Source organism: Sorex araneus, chromosome 1 (assembly GCF_027595985.1).
Source record: "Sorex araneus isolate mSorAra2 chromosome 1, mSorAra2.pri, whole genome shotgun sequence".
Taxonomy (NCBI): domain Eukaryota; kingdom Metazoa; phylum Chordata; class Mammalia; order Eulipotyphla; family Soricidae; genus Sorex; species Sorex araneus.
Genome location: NC_073302.1, coordinates 201312995 through 201331317, shown reverse-complemented (window position 1 = coordinate 201331317; position 18323 = coordinate 201312995). Strand labels below are relative to the sequence as shown.

The window sequence follows — 18323 nt, the reverse complement described above, 5'->3', positions numbered from 1 at the left end:
TGAGCCGAGTATCTTTCCATACTGTCTCGCTAGCCCTGCATGTCACTGTCACTCTCACTGACATCCCGTTGCTCATCGATTTGCTCGAGTGGGCACCAGTAACGTCTCCACTGTGAGACTTGTTGTTACTGTTTCTGGCATATCGAATACACCACGGGGTAGCTTGCCAGGCTCAGCTGTGCGGGTGAGATACTCTCAGTAGCTTGCCAGGCTCTTTGAAAGGGGCGAAGGAACTGAACCCTGGTCGGCCGCGTGCAGGGCAAACGCCCTACTGCTATGCTATCGCTCCAGCCCAATCCTGCATGACAGTTTTTTATTTCACATTGGGATCACCTAGAACTAAAATGCAATAAATGATACTTCTAATTCCTAATGTGTTTGGAATGCTAGCTGATGGTACTTCCAGTTTGAGAAATTCAAATACATGTTTGAAAGTAAAAGTATTTTTAAAGAATATAGTTACTGTAATGCACCTGGAAATGCTTTGGAAGTGTGCAGAAGAGTCCATGAGCACTGATGGTCTGTACATTTGTCTATTCTATTAAGGGATATATTCTCAAACATACTGGAGCAATAGCACAGGGGGAGGGGCATTTGCCTTGTACGCAGCCGACCCAGGTTCGATTTCTCCATCCTCTCAGAGAGCCCGGCAAGCTACCAAGAGTATCCCACCCACATGGTAGAGCCTGGCAAGCTACCCATGGTGTATTCTATATGCCAAAGACAGTAACAACTAGTCTCACAATGGAGACGTTACTGGTGCCCACCTGAGCAAATAGATAAACAATGGGATGACAGTGCTACAGTGCTATTCTCAGACAGATTAATTAATCTCTCTTGATCTTCCTTGCCATGTATAAAAGGAAATAAATGAGTTGTCATTGAAGCATCATGTTAGTTTATAGATGAACTATAGGTTAGTTTATAGGTTTCTAGCTTTTATTTTCCAATAAAACTATGGAAAGTGAATTATTTTAAAATACCTAGTTTTTAGTCAGTATATAGATTATGTTTGGTCTGAGGTAAGAAGTGGTGATATGCAAATGATGTGATGGAAAGAAATTCACTTAGAAGTCCCCAAAAGACCTTTCATTGTTACAGATACAAAGTTATGACAGTTGAGAAGAAAAGAGCCATATCTCTTCTTGTTAATGTGAATTATATTTTACATATGTAACAACTAAGGTAAGTTTTTACCTTCATTAACAAAAGGAAAACTACCTAAAATAATTTTTTATATATAAACTGTATTGTCTTATAACAATAAGGTATTGACTACTTTAAACTATTTATAAAAATTGCGAAGAAAGAAAAATGCATGAAAATATCTTTAATAAACAAAAGTTCAGGCATTCTCAGCAGAACACTTGCAGAAATAAATGTATTGCTACGCATTTGTTAAGATTCAGTACCCATAATGATTAAAAACAATAAAATAAGAATGGAAAAACATAACTCAACATGATAAAAATTTACATATGATGAGAATTATGGGCTGGAGCAATAGCGCACTGGGTAGGGAGTTCGCCTTGCATGCAGCCAACCCAGGTTTGATTCCTCTGTCCCTCTTGGAGAGCCCGTCAAGCTACCGAGAGTATCTCATCTGCACAGCAGAGCCTGGCAAGCTACCTGTGGTGTATTCCATATGCCAAAAACAGTAACAAATCTCACAATGGTTACTGGTGCCTTCTGGAGCAAATCGATGAACAACGGGATGACAGTGATACAGTGATACAATGATAAAAACCATAGCTAAAGTTATATTTAATGATAAGAAATTGAAAACTTTTTTTTTCAATTTTAAATTTAATTGAATCACCGTGAGATAGTTATAAGCTTTCATGATTGGGTTACAATCTCACAAAGATCAAACACCCATCCCTCCACCAGTGCACATTCCCCACTACCAGTATCCCCAGCATAGCCCCCCTTTCCCACCCTCCCCTTGCCTCTAAGGTAGACAATATTCCCCATACTCTCTCTCTACTTTTCGTCATTATAACTTGCAACACAGACACTGAGAAGTCATCATGTTTGGTCCATTATCTACTTTTGGCATGCATCTCTCATCCCAACTGATTCCTCCAGCCATCATTTTACTAGTGATCCCTTTTCTATTCCATCTGCCTACTCCACTCTGCTCATGAAGCAGTCTTCCAGCTATGGGGCAATCCCCCTGGCCCTTGTATCTACTGTCCTTGGGTGTCAGCCTCATGTGATGCTACCCTACACTCCACAAATGAGTGCAGTCCCTCTATGTCTGTCCCTCTCTTTCTGACTCATTTCACTTAGCGTGATACTCTATATGTTTATCCATTTATAAGCAAATTTCATGACTTCATCTTTCCTAACAGCTGCATAGTATTCCATTCTGTAGATGTCCCAAAGTTTCTTAAACCAGTCATCTGTTTTAGGGCACTCGGATTGTTTCCATATTTTGGCTATTGTGAACAGTGCTGCGATGAATATATAGGTACAGATGTCATTTCAACTGTGCTCTTTTGCATCCTCGGGATATATTCCCAGAAGTGGTATTGGGGCCATATGGAAGCTCAATTTCTAGTTTTTGAAGGACTGTCCATATTGTCTTCCAGAAAGGCTGGACCAGTCGCCATTTCCACCAACAGTGAAGGAGTGTCCCTTTTCCCCCACATCCACACCAGCATTGGTTGCTTTTGTTCTTTTGAATGTGTGCCAATCTCTGTGGTGTGAGCTGATATCTCATTGTTGTTTTGATTTGCATCTCCCTGATGACTAGTGATGTGGAGCATTTTTTCATGTGCCTTTTGGCCATTTGTATTTCTTTTTTGAGGAAACTTCTGTTCATTTCTTCTCCCCATTTTTTGATGGGGTTGGAGGTTTTTTCTTATACAGTTCTACAAGTATCTTGTATATCCTGGATATTAATCCCTTATCAGATGGGTATTGGGTAAATATTCATTCCCATTCTGTGGGAACTTTCTGTATTTTGGTCACTGTTTCTTTTGAAGTGCAGAAGCTTCTTAGTTTGATGTAGTCCCATTTGTTTATGTTTGCTTCCACTTGCATGGTCAGTGCTGTTTCATCATTAAAGATGGTTTTAGCTTCAGTGTCATGGAGAGTCCTGCCTACATTTTCTTCTATGAACCTTATAGATTCATATCTGATATTGAGGTATTTAATCCACTTTGATCTGGCTTTTGTGCCTGGCATTAGACAGAGGTCAGAGTTAATTTTTTTGCAGGTAGCTATCCAGTTTTCCCAGCATCACTTGTTGAAGAGGCTTTCCTTGTTCCACTTTGCATTTCTTGCTCCTTTGTCAAAGATTAAGTGGCCATATATTTGGGGGTTTGTGATAGGATATTCAACTCTGTTCTATTGATCTGCAGGGCTGGAAAACTTTTTCTTTAAGATCAGGAAATAACTCTCAGCACTATTATTTTAAAAAGTGCTGGAAAGTGCCATAGCTATTAGGCAAGAATGAGATTTTAAGGGCATCCAGATTGGAAATCAAAGTATTACATTTGCAGATGACATGAAACGATATTTAGAAACCCCATAGACTATGCACAAGAAGCAATGAACTTGTACAGTAAGGTGGAAGACTACAGAAATCGGTGGTCTTCATACGTGCAAAGAGTAAAATAGAAGAGAGAAAATGAAAAGACACAATTCCATTTGCAATTGCACTTCAAAAATTCAACTGCCTGGAAATCAGCTTTACAGAAAAGGTGAGACTTATATGAAGAAAGTTATATTTTACTTATAAACAAAATGAAAGATGATATTAGGAAATGAAAACACATCTGCTATTCATGGAATGGAAAGATTAATATTTAACAATGATATTCTGACCCAAAGCAACATATATATTCAATGCAGTTTCTATATAGATGCCCATAACATTTTTTAAAATACAGATTGGATGCTGCTGAAATTTATACGAAGTAATAAAGTTCCGAGAACTTCCAAAACTATCCTAGGAAAAGAAGATAGGAGTATTTTTTCTAACTTTAAATTATATTATAAAGCTATAGTCACCAAGACAGTATGGTACTACAATAAGAACAGACTTTCAGATCAAGGAAATAGAATTTAAGATCTAGATCCTAAATTATATAGCCACTTAATATTTGAAAGAAGAGCTATGAGAATGAAATAGATCAAGGAAAGCATCTTCAGAAAATCATCATGGGAAAATTTTCAGTTGTGTGTGCAAAGAGGAACTCATACCCTATTCTCACACCACGGACAAAGTTAATTGAAAATTACTGAAATATAGCACAGTGGTTGGGTGTTTGCCTTTCATGCAGACGACCCGAGTTCGATTCTTCTGCCCCTCTCAGAGAGCCCAGCAAGCTACCGAGAGTATTGAGCCCGCGCCACAGAGCCTGGCACGCTACCCGTGCGTATTGGATATGCCAAAAACAGTAACAATAAGTCTCTCAATGAGAGACGTTACTGGTGCCCGCTCGAACAAATCAATGAACAATGGGATGACAGTGACCTCAGTAAATACCGTAATGAAGCACAGAGCTTCATGACATCAAATCTGGGTATATCTTGAATGATCCAATGCTATTAGCCAAGCAAATGGAAGCAAAAATAAATTAATGGGACTACATCAAACTAAGAAGCGTTTACACTGCAGAAGAAATGATGATTAGAGTAAAGACACTCCACAGCCTGGCAGGAAATAATTAACCACTACTTTTCTGACAGTGAGTTGATATCTTAGACATATAAAGCATTTGTAATATTTTTCAAGAAAAAAATCAGTCTCATTAAAATATTGTATAAAGAGGTTTTTTTTTTTTAAAATAATGTAGGACTACTGTTATTTGTTTAGTCATTGACTAAGCTGATTGAATTGGGCATGAACTCCACATTACTTTTTTTTTTTAATTGTATCACCGTGTGATAGAATTTCAAAGCTTTTATGTTTAAGATTCAGCCATATAATGATGAAACACCCATCCCTCCACCAGTGCACATTTTCCGCCACCCACATCCCAGTCCTCACCCTTGCCTCTATGGAAGAAAATTTCCCCAGTACTCTCTCTCTAATTTTTGGCATTATGTTTTCTTCAAAATTTCCCACCACCATTCAAGCCTACCTTCCAGGAGCAGACACAAGATCATTCATTTTCCACTGCTCATTTTGAATATCACGAGAGCTCACACGCCGCAATTGTAAATGTAAATTTCTAGATTGTAAATGGTTGGGTTCCAGAGACATCTCTGTATGGCACTAATCCATTTTGGAATTCAATTGGGATTCTCTGTGCCAGGGCTGTTGGTGCACTAAGATGGTGCCCGGAGGCAAATTGTGGGCATGACAGCCAGTTTATGGGCAGGCGGGGACCAGGGGAAGGGCAGTCCCTGTTACTCTGCTACCATGCATCCTGGAGATTCAGTCCTGGAACCCACATGTGGAGGCTGTGGGAGGCTTGCTTGTGGAAGCTCTTGGTCACCGGAATTCCATCTAGAGTAGGCGGGGAGAAAACACCTGCTCCATCTGGGGTGCCCCAGTGAAACTGGCTTGGTATGGGGCCTGGAGAGATCTCTGGCGCTGTGGCGTCTTCTGGGACTTGCTTCTGTATTTCTGGGCCTGGGCTGGTGCACTAAAATGGCACCCAGAGGCAAACTGTGTGCATGACCATTGGTCTCCTGGGCGGGTGGGGACTCAGGGAGGGACAGCTCAGGTTCTCTTCTGCCATGTGGCCTGGAGATTCAGTCCGGGAACCTCATACCTGGGCCTTGCTTGTGGAAGCTCTTGGGATTCCATCTGGAGCAGGTGGAGAGACTGCACCTGTTCCATCAGGGGTGCCCTGGTGAAACTGGCCTGGGACGGGGCCTAAGAGATCTTTGGCATTGTGGTGTCTTCTGGGACTTGCTGCTGTGTCTCTGGGCCAGGGCTGTTGGTGTGCTAAGATAAGAATTAAATTTTTGCTTACTCAAAGAAGACATACAAATGTCTAATAGGTATGTTAAACAATGCTGTACATCACTTATCATCAGGGAAATGCAAATAAAAGTAATAATCAGATATTACCCCACACCGGTGAGACTAGACACACACACACAAAGAAGAAAAATAAAAAGTGATAGTGGAGATGTGGAGCAACATGAACCCTCATCCACTGCTGGTGGAATTCCAGCTGGTCTAACCTTTTGGGAAACAAAATGGGTACTTCTCAACACAACTAAAAAGTGAGGCTCCTAATGACCCAGTAAGTGCTGTTCTAAGCATCTACTCCATGGACCTCAAACCTCTACTCAGAAAAGTAAGCCATCTCCTGTGGGCACCAGATAATCTCATTAGACACGGTCCAGAACGTTGTCATGGCTGCTTCTCCCAGAAGGGAGCATAAAATGAGGCCCCCATAACCATGACACTGGGCTCCACGCCAAGCTGTTTTAACTCAGGGCTCCCCAGAGGGGGGCGAGTGAGAGCCCTTCCTGCCCCAAGGGACCAAGCCCCAGACCTCCATGACCCAAACACTTCCACACTCCAGGCCGCTTTCCACACGCTTGAGTCTAGCCTCACGCATGAGTGAACATATTACTAAACTGTGCCATCATAAGACACTCACTATTCATTTTCCATAATTACAATAGCATTTTTGATTGGAGGCAAGAACCCCTTGCACTCTCCTGAACCCGGCTCACCATCTCACCTTAGACAATGTGCAGCTCAGCACACCAGGCATGGAACTCTATGCATGATCCCTGCTGGAACTCTATGTGTGATTCCTGATGGACATTGCAAGATTCAGACTTGCAATGAAACTGCAGCAGCGGCTGTGGCATTGCCACCTGCCCCAATCAGGCTGAGTCGCAGTGCCATGGTACATAGAGCTGTGGCAGCAGTGTGAGTAGTGGCTCACCCACTGTGGGGTGCTGTCAGCCAACCACCGGGTGACCTGGGAACAACCACAGGTGTTCATCGTGGTACAGACCCTCCGTGATAGGGTCCTGCTCTGCCAGCTGCTCAACAACCTCTGGAAGCACTCCATCAACCTCAAGGAGATCAACCTCAGGCTGCAGATGTCCCAGGTGCTGCCCAGAGACACAGGCAGGTGCGTGTATTTCAGTGTGCAGATCGTTACAACATGCTAGTCGACCAAAAGCTTACATGTATTTGGTTGACTGGGAATACCTGTAAAGGCAATTAGAGGCCTCCCCAAAAGCCTCCATCCTCTCAGAGAGCCCATCAAACTACTGAGAGTATCCCGCCCACACGGCAGAGCCTGGCAAGCTACCCAGGGTATACTCAATATGCGAAAAACATTAACAATGACGGTCCTCATTCCCCTGACCCTGAAAGAGCCCCCAATACACCAATGGGCTACACTAGCATGCGACAGGGACGAATGGAGATGTTACTGGCACCTGCTTGAGCAAATCAATGAACAACGGGATGACAGCGACACAGTGATACAGTGATATTCATCACAACACTACTCACAATATCCAAGATCTGGAAACAATCCAAGTGTGCAAGAACAGGTGACTGAATGAAGAAACTATGGTATATATCCACAGTGGAATAGTACTTATATATAAGAAAAGTGAATTATGCAATTTGCTCTACGTGAATGGAACTGGAAAGCATCATGCTGAGTGAAGTCAGCCAGAAGGTGAAACACAGATGGAGAATTCCCTTTCTCAGATGTGGGGAAGAAGCATAGCTGGGTAATAACACATGGCCAAGATAAACAGAATTAAAAACCAGTGTACAGAACTAAGCGTGTATATATTGTCAGTGAGACATATGAGAAGATGTGGGTCTTGAGATGGGAGATAGTGAGTGAGTGAGAGAATGGTGGAGTGAAATGGAAAGTTTGGTGGAGAGTGTTGTGTGGGATTTGTATTCATTAAATGCTATTATTGACAGATTTGTAAAATTATAAATCACATTGACAAAATTTTAAAAAGAAACCCGAGCAATTGAAGTATTGTTGGGAAAAGGTCAAAAAGAATTTCCTGGAAGTAAACTCATTTTGGGTTGATAATTGTGGGTTTTACATATGCTGATGTCAGAACTGTCACTTAAAATCTGGAAGCCCGCTTCATGAGGAGAGAAGGCAGATGGAATAGAGAAGGGATCACTAAGAAAATGATGGCTGGAGGAACCAGTTGGAATGGGAGATGCATGCTGAAAGTAGATAATGGACCAAACATGATGACCTCTCAGTGTCTGTGTTGCAAGCCATAATGCCCAAAAGGAGAGAGAGAGTATGGGGAATATTGTCTGCCATGGAGGCAGGGGTAGGGTGCAAAAGGGGGAGGGTATACCGGGGATATTGGTGGTGGGGAATGTGCACTGGTGGAGGGATGGGTGTTTGATCATTGTGTGATTGTAACCCAAACATGAAAGCTTGTAACTATCTCATGGTGACTCAATAAAATTTTTTTAAATAATAAAATAAAAAAATCTGTTTATTTATTATGTATAAATTACCTGTAGATTGAGAAGAAAAAAAGTCAGGGACTAAGCAAGATTATTTATTCTAACTTCTGTTTAACTTAGCATTGGTAGTCTGAGACAGAATGATAAGACAAAAAGAAAAAAAATCCGGATTAGAAAGTAAAGAAATAAGACCATCATTATTTGCATCTGATATAATAACACACATAGATAACCCTAAAGACTTTGCTAAAAATTATTAGAACAATAAATTGGTACTATTATGGCAGACTAGAAAATCATTATACTAAAATCTGTTGTGTTTCAATATATAAAGAACAAGCTTAGAATAAAAGTAATTTAGAAAATAATTCCATTTATGATCCCATCAAAAATAATGAAATTCTTAGGAATAAATTTGATAAAATGGTGAAATATCTGTACCATGAAAATTGTAAAATATTTTTAAGATTAATAAAACACTTAAAGAGATGGAAAGATATACTGTGCTCATGGATGGAGAAAATTAATATTACTAAAGTGGTAATTTTTACCTGTCTACATATTCAGTAAAATTCCCATCAAAGTTTCAATGAGATATTTTAAATAAAAAGAACAAATAATGTTAAAAATTATATTGAAACACAAACACTCCAAATACCTCGAGCAATCCTACGAACAATAAAATAAAAGGAAAGATGCCATATGATACCTGAGTTCAGATTATAGTGTGCAGTCAGTTACTAACACAATATCATATTTGAATAGAAATATGTACAGATCAATTAAATAAAATTGGAGCCCAGAAATAAACCCACTCATATATTAATGATTTAAAACAAAGGATCCATACCCATTCAATAAAGGAAATGACAACCACAGGCAAAAAAATAAGATAGAAGAGCTATTTAAGTTTAGATACAGTAAATTCAAAATGGATTAAAGACTTGATGTAGTACCATAACCATAAAACTACATGGAAAAAAGCATATTGGTGTATCCCATGACATTAGCCTTCAAGAGGATGTCTTTGGAAACTCAGCCAAAACTTCATGGAAACAAAAGCAAAAATAAATTAATGGGAGTACATAAAATTTAAAAGTTTCTGCATAGTACAGTAGGCATGGTGTTTGCCCTGCAGGTAACTGACCTGGGTTTAATCCCATAGTACATATGGCCCCCTGAGCATTACCAGGAGTGATCCCTAAGCATAGAGCAACAAGTAAGCCTTGGGCACTACTAACTGTGCCCCCTACCCCCAACAAAATAAAACAACAACAAAAAAAGTTTCTGCAGGACAAAAGAAAAATATCAGTATAATGAAAAGAACAAGAATAATATTTTTAAACAGCACGCATCTAACAAGGGATTGCCCTCCAAGAAATAATAAGAACTCAAACAGTTCCACAATAACCCAAGCAAACAACCCAATTAAAAACATTTTTTTAAGGTCTGTCTAGATGCTTTCCAAATAATACTTGCACATAAGTAATAGGGACATGAACAAAATGCTCAATGTTATTTATTATTAGGGAATTGTAACCAAAACAATGATTGGACTGCATCTTTACATACTGGAATTGAGGTTTCATCTCTAGAATTTCATGCTGCTCCTAACACCCTGACCACTGCTGGGAGTGGCCCCCAAATTAGTAATAGCAAAAGCAAAACTAGAAAATTTATTCTCTTTTTAAAAAAGTTGTTCATAATTTATTACATTCAGTATCCCAACACCAGTCCCACCACAAATGCACCTTCCCACCACCATTATTTCCAGTTTTCTCAACCACCACTCAAGCCTGCCCCTACAGCAAGCCCTGAACAATTTATTTTATATTATTTGTTATATTTCACTAAAAATTATCAAAAGATATTTCTTTAGAAGAAGATGTATGAATATTATTGTGTCTCACCATAGTGCCATTAAGCCCTTGTAGAAGAGATTACGAATATTTTGTTAGGGTTAAGCCTTGTGTGTTTATATTTTGTTAATCTAGACTGCTATTTTCTACTTTACATCTCATCCAATGAGGTATACTACTCTGGTTCATCAGTGCTATAGAATTTGGGATGTTGCTCCAGGAAGTCCACAGTTTTGAATGGGGTAGAGCTGGAGTTAAATTTTTAACTGGATCGTGGCTTTGGGGCCCATGGATGACAGAGCCTGGCACGGGTTCCAGAAGCACCTCTACAACTTCTTGATCTCATGAGATTTATTCATAAGTCTCTGGATCATGGCTGTTTAATGAGCTTATTTGGTCCAGAGGCAATTCATGGGCATTACTGCCAGGCTTCCGGAAGAACAAGGAGATTGGGCATGGTAGCCATCCCAGATTCTGTGACAGCTTGAAGATTTCAGTCACAAAACCTGCATACCTGAGGTTTTCAACAGATCAATATTTGGATGAGGGTCTAACAGAGCAGTGGAGTCTGGCCCTGAGCAAGGTGCTGATTGTGGGTTGTGGAGGTTTTTGGCTCTAGGGCTGTGTTTGGATGGGTGGTACAAATTTACTCTTTAGAGGCTAAGGAGGCGGCTCTAGGGTTTGGGGCACACACACACATATTTGCTTTTGGGAGACCAGTGATTCCTGGTATTGTATGTCCCTCTTAGCACTGTACGGAGTGGTTTTAGCCCCTCCTCTACCAGAAAACAAAATTCGTATAGGAAAAGAAAATGACCTATATGAAATAGATTAGAAACAGGGACTGGAGTGATTGTACAGCAGGTAAAGCACTTGCCTTGCATGTGACTGACCCAGGTTCAATTCCTGGCCTGCCATGTGGTTCTCTCCCCAACCCCCAACCCACCAGAAATGATTGCTGAGCACCAAGCCAGGAATAGCATGCCTATTGGTGGCCCCAATTAAGCATGCTTGGTGGTGGCCCATAGAGAAAAAAATAGACAGCAGTAACAGTGTTGAGAGGTAAATTATTAATTTGAAGAAATTTAGGTAAAATTAGTTTATTGTAACACTATTTATAGAAACCAAACAATGGAAATAATTTAAATGTCCAAGGATGATGACTGGTTTAAAAACTAGTCAGCTACATATGCAAGGAGATACTGTTTAGAAAAGATGAAATTTTCCCCAGCAGCAATATGGAACAAAAAACTTGAATGAAATATACTAAAGGAAAAGTCAGAAGGAGGAAAAGATATCAGATGATCACACTTTTATCTGAAAGTAAGGAAAAAAGCAAATGAGCAGATAAAATAATAGAAAGCTAAATGACTGAGACCAGGACTGAATTTATAAGAAGGAAAGAGGATAGGTTGGTAGGAATAAGGGTAGTAGGGTTCCAGTTGGTGGTTTTATTTTATTGTATTTTTTTTGTGTCACACCTGATAGTGCTCAGCAATTACTCCTGGCTTTATACTCTGTACTCTGGCATTCTCTGGCGATTATGTCGGATTCTTAGGCTCAAACCCAGGTCAGCTTTGTGCAAGGCTAGTGCCTTACCTGCTGTGCTATCACTTTAGCCCCATCTAATTGATATGGTTTTTATTTTGTATTGTTAAAGAAAGTTCCAGCTTCTGTTCATAGCTGGTGATCAGCCACCTCTAACAACATGTCCAGGAGCCCACCAACAACAAAGGACTAGTTTAATACACAGGATCTTTGATCTCATTATTAGGAACTAGGTCTGAGTTAAAAATTTTTTCTATTTTTTTTTAAAAAATGTTTTGTTTGTTTTGATAAAGCTGGTATAGACGGTGTTCATTTAGAACCCATGCCCCAGGACAGAAAGTACGTGCAAATTAAAACAGAATTTTTTGTTGTATATACTTATTGAAAACTAGAGCTTTGGGGGACTGGAGAGATAGTGTAGTGAGCATTTCACTTGCCTTTCATGTGGCTAATCTGGGTTTGATTCTGGGAATCCTATATGGTCCCCTGAGTGCTATTACCCAAGACTCTAGAGCATACAGAGATAGGATTAAGCCTTGAGCACAGCCAGGTGTACCTCCACCCCTCCCACCTACCAAAAAAAAAAAAAAGAAGTAGAATAAGAAGGAAAATTAGAACTCTTCAGAGATCTGACAAGATTTTTCGTTAATCTAAAAGTGCTTTCTCTTCTCTGGAGCCACCTTTGCAGTTAGTCATTACTCTCATCTTATCTGTCATCTCATCTTCAACTTGATGTTCTTCTTTTGTTCCAGATCCTTTAATTTTAAAAGTAGCTTCAGGTTAAGAAAAGGTAATTTTTTTTCATAGTTAGTTCTGAAAAACTTCCATCTCCAACTGAAAGTCCTAGTCTAGGAAGGAAGCAGTCACATGTTAGATCTTAAGGTCCAGTTGGAGGGCCATTATGGGCACTTCATACGTAGCACGAGGCTTAAAAAGCAGTCTCTGGAAAAGATGGCCTCTCTGCGCACACATGTCATTTTGGGAGGATGGGGTGGTATTTTGGTCAAACTGGGCTGTAGTCAGAGCTTACCCCCAGCTCTGCATTCAGGAATTACTTCTTGTGGACTCTGGGGATTACTTTTGGGACCTCAGGGATCAAACCCAGGTCGGCTGCATGCAAGGCAAGAGCCTTACCCACTATACTATCTCTCCAGCCCTCACACATGTCATTTTTTAAAAGGAGAGGGTAATACAAAGGTGATAAGGTTTGATCACCAAAACTCAGAAAAATGGACACAAATGACAATGAAGAAATGACATCGTAATTCAAATTACCAGATGTTTTAAAACGATGGGTTTTTTTAAACCCATCGTTTATTTTTGAACAACCCATTCCAAAAATTAAAAAAAAAATTAAAATAGGATTGAGAATAAAAGAAAAAAAACTTAAAAAATTACCTAAACTCTTGAATCACCCCACTTGATCCTGATAAATTTCAGTCACACCTTTTCTCTCCGTTCCCAGTTCTTTTGGAGTGTGATTGTCAGTGGCTCTTTGACCTTCACCAAGAAACTTGAGTGATGGTTCTGGAGTGATAGCACAGTGGATAGGGTGTTTGTCTTGCATAAGGCTGACCCGGGTTCTATTCCCAGCATCCCATATTGTCCCTCGAGCTCTGCCAGGAGTAATTCCTAAGTGCATGAGCCAGGAGTAACCCCTGTGCATCACCAGGTGTGACCCTCCAAGCCCCCCTCCCAAAAGAAACTTAAGTGAATTCATTGGAACTTCCTGTCTTTGAGAGTAAGATTCTTGAATTTCTTAAAGCTGTGTAGTTGTTTTCACTTTAAAGTGAATCTCACTGTTATCCTATAAAATAGCTTTGAGTTTTATGTATTGTACACCATGATACCTCCTAAATTGTCAGTGGAAAGTCTTTTCTTTTTATCAGACATATGCATAACATACGATGCATGTAATTACAGTTTATATGATTATATCTGTTAATTAATGACATATACATATAATCTTATGTTTTTCATGGTCAGATTAATGGGATGCACTAATAAAAAAATTGGCTCTTTTCCAGTAAGTTCAATAAAGAAATCTACCATCACTAAACACCAGTTTTCATTAGAGTTAAGTACGATGCATTTATTCAGATTCATATAGGACTATCTACCCTGAAATCTTGGATTGAGTTTTTTCATGTCTTCACTCTCAGTGTCACCCCTGCCCTATCATATCTCCCTGGTTGGTAGGCTGTATAAATTCAGCCAGGAGAAATATTTCCTAGTGATTCATCTAGTTTCACGCTATATATAAAACCATCATCTCATGTGGCAATTTAAGGTTTTACAAAGCTAGACTTACGCAATTGTGTTCCACAAGATTTCCTCACTGCTGCTCTAAATTAGGAGATCTAAAGAAAATGAATAGAATTGCTGACCAGTAATCTCAAATTGATCTCTTCACATTTCTTCTAGTGCTGCCTGGGGGACTAATTGGCTCCTAACCTACAAATCCAGGGACAAAGATAGACTTGCTCTCTTGAAATTTTGACAGTAGGCTCTTGTGTCAGCTCTTCTGGAAAAATTTTTTTGAAACAGGTTTTTTAGTAGCATGAACACATTAATCATGTACTTGTTATTATGTAGTTTATGTTTGTTCATTTTGTTTGGTTAATCCTTGGTCTTCCAAGGGAGAATTTTTGCATGTTGATGTGAGAAAAGAACTGAACTTAACCTGGTAGAGGAACGGCAGGGTGGGGTTGCAGGAGGAAAGAGTGGTATTGAGGGGACAGCATGTTGGAAAGTTTTATATAATTCCATTATTAATAGTGTTGTAAGTCATGGTGCCTTAGTTGAGACAAATATTGAAACTAGTGAGTTAAAGTGTTAATATGGACAGGAGTTTTTGTTTGTTTTTAAAAATACTTGACTTAATCTTTTGGGACTGGTTGAAGAGAGTGATTTTTTAAAAATATGCATGGTCAGTATTGCAGTTGCCATGAATAAATTATGATAACTACTAGAATTTTCAGTTCATAATGTTTATAGTCATACACAAAGGAAGGCATGTAAAAATAGTTAACTTTGTTTAAGAGTATATATATGCCTAAAATAGCTTGATTTTTTTTTCAATTGAGGTATAGTGTTTCCCATTACTGTATATTTCTCAGGGGTGCAATTCTACACATGTACAAAGTATGTGTTACGATACTACACGTACTAATGTTTTTTAATGGTTTAAAAGAGCTCAGAAATTAATAAGATTAATAAATTTTGACCTTTGATTTATATTTTGACCTTTTGTACTTTTGCTTCCAATTCCCCATTATCCCTTTGCCAGCTCACATGCACATAGCAATGAATAAAATTACAATGAATTATAATAATAAATTGTTGTTAAGGTATATGTTCCTGGAGCTTTACGTATATTTTTTAGATTAATTATTTCTCTTTCCCTCTTTATCTCTCTCCGTGGTGTGTGTGTGTGTGTGTGTGTGTGTATGTGTGTGTGTATGTGTGTGTGTGTGCATGCCCGCCCACACATGTTTGTGAGCTGAGTGCAGATCCAATTCAAGGGCTTAAACATGAAGGAGGAGCCAAGTCTTTGGTCCCTTGATTAAGGTAGCATCCAGGAAGGGACCTATTTTTTTTTTAATTTTATTTTTTTATTAATGAGTCACCATGAGGGTACAGTTAGAGAGTTTCGTGCCTGTGTTACAGTTATACAATACTCGAATATCCATCCCTTCATCAGTGCCCATTCTCCTCCACTGATGGCCCCACGGTCCATCCCCCCTCCCCATTCTGTCCCTCCCTCCCCCCCATGCTTTCCCCCATGACAGGGGATTCCTTATTGTTCTCTCTCTCCTTTTGGGTGTTATGGTTTGCAATGGAGATACTGGGTGGCTATCGTGTTTAGTCTATAGTCTACTTTCAGCCCGCCTCTCCCATCCTGATTGGATCCTCCCACTACACTTTAGGTGGTGTTCCCTTCTCTATCTGAGCTGCCCTCTCCCCCAGCATGTGAGGGCAGCTTCAAAGCCGTGGAGCAGGCCTCCTGGTACTTATTGCTACTATTCTTGGGTGTTAGTCTCCCATTCTGTTGTTTTATATTCGCAGATAAGTGCAATCTTTCTGTGTCTGTCTCTTTCTTTTTGACTCATTTCACTTAGCATGATACTTTCCATGTTGATCCACTTATATGCAAAGTTTATGACTTCATCCTTCCTGACAGCTGCATAGTATTCCATTGTGTAGACCTATTTTCTTGATTTAGGAATGTGACATAAAAGTGTTCATTTTTGTCCCCTATATCTCAAAACTTGTTAAGAGGAAAGGAAGAGTTCACTCTTAATTTGCAGGCTGTTGATCTCTGACATGAAGGTAGAACTATGATGGTCTCTGACTAATCTTGCTCAAACTCCTTTTAGGCAAAATAATCATAACAGCACATTATGAGATCTTTGCCTGCTTCCCCCAATCTCTGGTGACCCAGGGGTCACACCCGTAACCAACCTCCAGATAGTTTCCTCATCAAGCACTGTCCAGAACTCACATCTGCTTCTCCCAAAAGGGAGCATAAAATGAGGCCCCCATAATCATGCCACTTGACTCTGCACCAGGGGTACCCCAGAGGGGGTGGGTGAGGGCCCTTTCTGCCCCAAGGGACCCAGCCCCAGCAGCTGGCCTCCACTACCCAGCCACCACCACGCTCCAGGCTGCTTTCCACATGCTTGAGCCAAGCCTCATGCATAAGTGAACATATTCCTGGGCTGTGTGATACATCATCATAAAGGGAAATGTGTGTGTGTGTGTATAATATATATATATTATATATATAATATATATATATATATATATATATATATATATATAGGAGAGCCCGGCAAGCTACCGAGAGTATCCTGCCCACATGGAAGAGCTTGGCAGGCTCCCTGTGGTGTATTCGATATGCCAAATACAGTAATATTAACAGGTCTCATTCCCCTCTCCCTGAAAAGATCCTCCAAATGTTGGGAAAAACAAATAAGGAGAGGCTGCTAAAATCTCAGGACTGGGATGAATGGAGAGGTTACTGGCACCCACTTGAATAAATCGATGAACAATGGATTGACAGTGTGATACAGTGAATCATAAAAATTATGTTAATTGAAAATATTTAACTTAAGTAGGGATTTTTGTGGATCTGAAGATATGCATATCCTTTTGGTAAAAACGGATCACACCAGCTAAGCTCAAAGGATACTCCTGTGTTTATGCTCAGGAATTACTTCTGGAGGAGCTAGTGGGACTACATTGGGTGCCAGCCATCAAATCAAGGTTTGTAGTGTGCAAGGCAAGCACACTTCCGGCTGTACAGTTTCTCCAGCCCCCCTAAAATTTCTAAATTAGTGGGTTGTAGAGGTATTTTATAGAATGCTGTATTGATCCATGAATGTAGTGTTATATTACAGAACTAATATGGCAGAGGTATACTTCAAAACAACAGTCCTGATAAAGCTTGTTCAAATGAGATCTAGAGCTTCAACAACATTGAAATCTCACTTGGTGAGTGCAGTGAGAGCAGACATCTGTGTTGGGACGTTTCATGCATGGACCCCTATCATTAATAGTATGTTAAATCACGGTGGTTAAAAAAGTGTCTGTCAGAGGTGGCAGGCTTGGGGGTAGAGGGAACCCAGGAACATTGGTGGACTAAAATTGACATTGGTGGTAGAATTGGTGCTAGAATACTGTATGTCTAAAACTCAACTATCAATAACTGTAAATCACAATTCTTTAGTACATTTTTTAAGACAGAAAGTCAAAGAGAAAGCATAAATCAAGTCTAAACAGAAACTGTATATCTGAATATATATATCTAAATATATAGGAGTGAAGAAACTGGGATGTCTATGTATGGAATTCTACTTGACTTCAAGAACAAATGATCATGCAATTTACCATGATATAGATGGAACTGAGTGAAGTCAGTCAGGAAACCAACAGATTGAGAGTGCACTCTTTCACATGTGGGATGTAAAGAAACATAGCATCAGAATCGGTGAATGGTGACCCCAGAACTGACTTATAGAACTAAACTTACCAAAGTCTAGGACTATGCTGAGAGGGGACTCAGATACAAAGGAGAGCAGACCACTGACAATGAGTTGGGATGTTGTATGGATGAACCCCTGTCTTTAAAAGTGTACTAAATCATTGTGGTTAAAATTTTTAAAATAATCTTGAGTTACCTCTATGGAGGAGAAATAACAATCACATTACATGATTCTAGAAGAAGAGAGAGAAATGGCCAGAACCTTTAACATTGTTTACCTGAAAAGATTATTATAATAAATCAAAATTCTTAATGAAAATTTTTAAAAAAATATTTTTTAAAGCAAAAACAAATACTAAAAAATAGGTTTTGCATCTCCCTGATGACTAACGATGTGGAGCATTTTACATGTGTCTTTTGGCCATTTGTATTTCTTTTTTTGAGGAAGCATCTGTTCATTTCTTCTCACCATTTTTTGATGGGGTTGGAGGTTTTTTTCTTGTACAATTCTACTAGTGTCTTCTTGTATATACTG

General features: G+C 39.5%; 1 protein-coding gene and 1 pseudogene across 9 annotated transcripts in view; one reads left to right on the top strand and one right to left on the bottom strand.

Annotated features, from left to right (window-relative positions):
- GALNT13 (polypeptide N-acetylgalactosaminyltransferase 13) overlaps positions 1–18323 on the top strand; it is a 725693-nt gene that overhangs the window by 112061 nt on the left and 595309 nt on the right. The window lies entirely within an intron of this gene.
- Positions 12732–13695, bottom strand: LOC105943422 (small ubiquitin-related modifier 1-like; annotated as a pseudogene).